The 6,000-nt window shown below is 33.0% G+C and overlaps 1 long non-coding RNA gene across 1 annotated transcript; it reads right to left on the bottom strand.

Annotated features, from left to right (window-relative positions):
• Window positions 1–3,076: 3,076 nt before the first annotated feature.
• On the bottom strand, window positions 3,077–3,615 carry LOC131036524 (uncharacterized). Its single transcript, XR_009369721.1, has 3 exons — window positions 3,469–3,615; window positions 3,288–3,344; window positions 3,077–3,211 (listed from the first exon to the last, which is right to left on the bottom strand). It is a non-coding gene; the product is annotated as an uncharacterized LOC131036524 (long non-coding RNA).
• Window positions 3,616–6,000: the final 2,385 nt, after the last annotated feature.

The following is a 6,000-nucleotide window of genomic DNA, read 5'->3' as shown; positions in this document are numbered from 1 at the left end:
TAATTCATATTGAGTTTTAGCATTAGAATCTGAAGGAATAGATGTAGGAACAACATATTTTGTAGTAACAATGTTCCACGCATTTACATCAACTGAAATCAAGTATGTTTCCATTCTGATCTTCCAGAACACATAATCTGTGCCATCAAAAAGAGGAGCTCTTGATAAAGGTGCACCTTCTTGAGAATGAGCCATAAAAAAACTTCCAAATGACCAGGAACAATCCCTAGGACAGACCTATATGAGGGACCCTATGCTCTGATACCACTTGTTGGAAGTGGAGACACTCTGAGAGGCGAGGGGGGTGAATCAGAGTGTAAAATTTTTAACAAGAACTTCTTTTATAAACTTGACAATTTTTGATTCACAATAAGCACAGATGACTGAAAGTTGAAAAGACTGAACAAGTGAGACTTAACACCTTGATATAATACTTTTAATGAAGCATGAAATATACAATAGAACCAACTGAAAAACTTGATTCAAACTTTTCAGAAAATAAAATGTTATTGAATCTTTTACAAAAACATGAAACATCTAAACGAGTATTTCAAAGGTTGCATCACATAAATTCAACAAAACAGAGTAAGAAATGAAAAGAGCTAAAGATATGATGTATCAAAGCATAAACCAGTAAGACAAAATGAGACAAGACAATGCACATAACACCATAGTTTTCATGAGTGGAAAACCCTCCTGGGGTAGAAAAACCACTCGGTAAGATCCCTTATATTATTTCAAAGAGCACCAACTCAGTTCACAAGATTTAGAAACCACAAGGTCTCAAGGAGCACCAACCCCTCTTTCTTATCCAATGAAACATTCCAACTCGAGCTACAGTCACTGGTAATTATATGAATGCACTTAATTCTGTAGTCACAAAACCATCAGTGGTTGGAGCAAGTATATTTTATCAGTCTGTACAAATGATTTTCTCTAAAAGATTTTGGCAACAATATTCTTCAAGGCTTTGAATCATAGACATAAAATAATAACATTCTTTTAAAGGAATCAAACACTATCAAAGAGAAAAACTCAATCTCTGAACAAAATAACTTCAACCATTATAGTCTCATGTACTCTGCAACAAAACAGAGTAAAAACTCTCAAAACCCTCGACTATCTAAGATCTCTGATAATCTTTTTATACATAGCACTTTCTTTTTTCTTTCAACACAATCTTTGTGTTTCCCTTTATTCACACTCCTCTATCTCATTTCCGAATAAACTGTTCTGTATTTAAACTGTTTTATTCCTCAAAAACACAAAACGTCTTCCCGAATAACCCTCGTATAGGGTTACCAAAATCTTACAGGAATATGCAAACTGAAACCAAATAACTGATTAACTGTGCAACGGAAAGAGAAAACTGAGAGATAATCTAAAGATGCTTGATTTCCCAATCATGAAAAATAAAAATAAAGCAAGGTCTGTTTCCTTATTTCCATTTTGCATAACTAAAAAACCTGATTCGAAAAATCTGAATCTTTTAAACATATGAACAAGAATAATACCTGTGAAACGCAACCTCATTGATAACTGAAAACAAACTAACCAGAAATCCATTAAGCTCACTGTTAAGTCCACTTTTGCATCATTCTTTTCAACCGAACAAACTAACTCGAGCTCCTTAGCTACAGGGCTGCATCTCTCATGGCGTTTTAGGGTTTGAGACGGACTTCAAACTTGTTCAAAAAATGAAACACAAAAATGATGCTTCCAAAGAAAACTTTTAATCTATCGGTCACAAAGTGTATTCTGAAGAATATGCTATTAGTCCGTAGACAAATTAAACATAATATAAACCAAAGATGCTGTTCAATAAATGCCAAGTCAGTGATATTCACTATATTCGTGTCACCAGCCTGGCTCGAGAGAAAGGCATTTTAAACATATAACACGTTAGCTAAATCAATGTATCCGTGTCACTAGACTGGCCTATGAGAAAGGCTTTTTAAATATATAACCACATGCTTAATATACTTGCCTCAAAGTATGAAACTTAAACAACACCAACTTCCCCTTTTTTATTTTCTTGTCATCGAGGACAAAAGTATCAAAGAGCAACTGAAGTCATTGCATATAAATGTCATCCAATTAAAAGATCAAAATAGAAGTAGACTGTTAATGATTAGCATGTATTGGGAAAAACACACATAGAAATAAGTCTAAAAATGGAAACTAGTCCACATAACATTATATAGATAATAAACAAAACAACTATAAATAATATTTCTAGTAAATATTCTTAATTTAAAAGTCAAAACCTAAAACCACCTAAGCTGTACAATTATAACATTTTCCAAGTTAAAACCTAAATTATCTTTTAAGCCGTAAAACCCCCAGCTTCTCTGTTTATCTGGCTATGGCGGAAGCATAGGAGGTGTATCCAGCAGTTGACAACGTAGAGAATGCCACATTCTTCTCGGCTTCCTAATTATAATGATGTCATTGCTGCAAGTGTCCCGCCATTAATGAAGAAATATCATTTGGAAAATTATTTATTCTTTCATGGAATGTGATCACAAAAACAAAATCAGAGAATTGCTTTTCTAAAAGGGCAGTTCACACAGGGTTCGAATCTAGGCTGAAAACCATGCTGCCTTCAGCCGAGGACAGGAACATGACAGACCAAGAATAAAACACACCCAAATCCAGATCCTGCGGTTTATCTAAGAAAACCAACAACATATCCTAGAATATGATTGCCTGAAAACAGATGCATCCATCTTTTCATAATATGTCTTATATTGAATAAGACTTTGGACGGAAAAATTGAACATGTCTTCCTAAATTTGAAATCTAGTTTAATAAAAGCTACGAGAGAATATGACAAGCAACCCACCACGATAGATATGCCGAAAACGCCAGTCATTTCCATGTAGATCTTTGGCAACTAATTCTTGAGGTTGTTGACTCTTGTCCTATAAAAAATGGTGCAGAAAATTTTTATTACATAAATGAATATAATATAATCAATACTATCTTCAAAAAGCTCCCAAGGTAATATAAAATTAAATATAAATACTTATATTATTGTGTACTTGGAAAACTAACCAGAGGTGCGAGGCATCGATCAGCCTGTCTCTTGGGAACAGATAAAAATCCACGTGAACTTGTCTCAGAAACTGTGAGTCTTACGAAAGGAATGCGCAGGTGGTCTTGGAGGGGGTGGACGCGGAGGATCCATATCAGTGGAGCAGTCATCCTGCTGTGAATGGAACAATATGAGCACTCATCCTCCTGTGAATTTAGGTCTGAGATATAAGAAGGATTGTAGAGCATACCTCTGTATCGGGAACCAAAGTAATATGAGCAAACACTTCATCGGTATCTTGTTCAACCTGTAATGAATTTCATAAGCTAAATAGAATGACAAAGAATGGGAAGCTAAGCTCCATAGCCTTGAACCATGCAAAATGAGGTCAATCAACCGACATAAGCACGAAAAAATTGATATTAATTTACATGCACCCGGTAAAGAATTTTGGAGGGCAGGTCATACAAAGGCACCTGTTGTTCAGCTTCCTGGTTATTGATGTCTAGGTATTTGGTTATTGATGCTTCAATCTGCAATACAACATCGAATTTGTACAAACATTCATTTCAATCGATGTCTAGGTAAAGACGCATTGACTACGAAATAAATAATCAGAGTGGTATAGTACTTATGTTAGGATGAAGAAATCGAATTGAAAACAGCAGATAAACACAATTAAATATACACAACACAAACAACAAGAACACACAGATTTATCGTGGTTCGGCAATTGCCTACATCCACACTTGAAGCAGGGGAATCACTATATTATTCACCAATCTGGTTTACATCTACACAGCTGCAATCAGCTCTGGCAATCAACTTTAGAAAATGAATTACAATCAGCTCTTAAAGAGCTTCCAGGAAGAATATGAATAGCTAAGAGTTTTGGCGGCAAACAAGGAAGGAATTCCCCCACTTAATTCTGCTATCAGTTATTGGAAAGGCCAAGAGAAGCTGGGCAGAAATCGTACATTAGCTGAATATTCAGATCGGTATGAATCTTGTCTACATGAAACTTGCCTTCTTCAACCATATGGCGAACATAATGACTGCAAACATCAACATGTTTTGACCTCGGCTGAGATGTTTGATGTTTACTCATAAAAATTGCACTGTTGTTATCACAAAACAAAGCAAAATCTGATTGCTTCAAACCCAACTCGCTGAACAAGAACAAAGATCCTAACACACAAAAGAAACCACACAATGTATAACACCACTCATCTGTGCAACAAGATGAATCAGAGGGAGTCCTAGGATCAGCAGCCATGCATCTCAAAATGAGCTCAGATGGAGTCTTAGTAAACCACTTAGTAGTTACGCATTTTAATTTGGTGTTTCTCAAAATCTCTTGATACTTGTGTACCAAATCATATCTTTTGTTACCCTTTAGATCTAATAGATATATTTGATTCAAAAATGAAGATGGGTAAATAAAATTGAATGTGCCAAAGTGGCACCAACAATTTTTTAACTGTTTTTCATCCTATTTTTTTTAATAGAAGTTGGTCCACAAATTCATTTTAACTTAAATTTAAATCAAATCAATTAATGCATGCCTATTGCTTAGCAAGTCCTTATTTTGACCTCCCATTCCCAAAGAAACACATTCAAACAAATAAACGACAAACAATAGCTAATTTTTAATTTTTCAAAATTCTTGATTATTTCTTCTTTCCTCTTTTCCTACCTTCCTCTCAAAATAGAGATTATTAGGTGAGGGATGTGTGCTTCTCCATACAAGTTGATTGCACAAGCTTCTTGACTCCCCTCTCTCCATATTAATAGTTTAATCTTCGAATTCTTCACATTTGAATTTCTAATCAATTTTTTTTTCTAATTGGTTTGAAGATTTAAAAAGATTTAAATGTTCTTAAATTCTATAAACTTTTAAGTAGATCATTGAAAATTATAAAGATATGTGTTTCTCTTTTGATTTTTTTCATTGTATAGATTAATAAAAAGTGATGGAGGCATTTAGGGATGAAGAAATTTGGTGAAATGAAAAAAAGTATTAAGTGTTTTGTATTGAATCACATGATTTGTTATTTTTAAGATCTAATAAAAATATTTCATTGAAAAATGAAGATGGGTAAAATAAAATTGAAAGTGCCCCATTTGTGCCAGCTATTTTTAACTATTTTTCATGCGTAAGCTTTCTTTTTAAGGAAAGTTGGTCCACAAATTCATTTTACCATAAATTTAAACTAGATTATATATACGTTAAATTATATATATAAAGAAAGCCGAGAGAATTTCATTTTTTAATTAAAATTAGGGTTAGGGTTAAGGTTTAATTACAATTATAGTTAGGGTTTAGTTATAATTATTTTTAACTTAGGATTATGGATAGTTTAATTCGGATTCAATTAGGGTCTAATCATGGGTGAAATAGTATTAGATATATAATTATAGGTTGGGTTGGGATTAAAATATTAACCTCTAATTTAGTGTAAGGTGTACAATTTGATTTTGTTTGGTGTTAGAGTTAGGACCTAATTTGGTTTAGGGTTAGGGTTAGATTAGGTATAGTGTTTAGATTAGCATATGATTTGATTTAGGGTTAGTGTTTTATTTGGTTTATTGTTCAATTGAAATTTAGCCATTATTAAAGTATAATCCTAATTTTAATGTTAATGCAATAGTAATCATAAACAAATTTGCCCTTTTTTTAGCTCTAATTATAGTTGAAGGAAAGTGTAAATTAATGTTTAAATTCAACTAAAAAAATCTAATGAAACTAGGCTTGGAGTTAGTTTTTATTATAATATTCAATTATGTTTAGGGTAGCTCAATTAATGTCTAAATTCAACTCAAAAAACCTAATGAAATTAAGCTTGGAGTTTAGTTTTATTATAATGTTCAATTAACTTTAGGGTAAGTGTTGAATTTAATTTAGCTTTATGGTTAGGATTCATTTCTGTTAAATGTTTATTTAGGTTTAGGTGTAGGGATCA

The sequence above is a fragment of the Cryptomeria japonica genome, unplaced genomic scaffold (assembly GCF_030272615.1).
Source record: "Cryptomeria japonica unplaced genomic scaffold, Sugi_1.0 HiC_scaffold_417, whole genome shotgun sequence".
Lineage (NCBI taxonomy): Eukaryota > Viridiplantae > Streptophyta > Pinopsida > Cupressales > Cupressaceae > Cryptomeria > Cryptomeria japonica.
The sequence above is the reverse complement of the archived record's forward strand: the minus strand, read 5'-3'. Positions and strand labels throughout refer to the sequence as shown.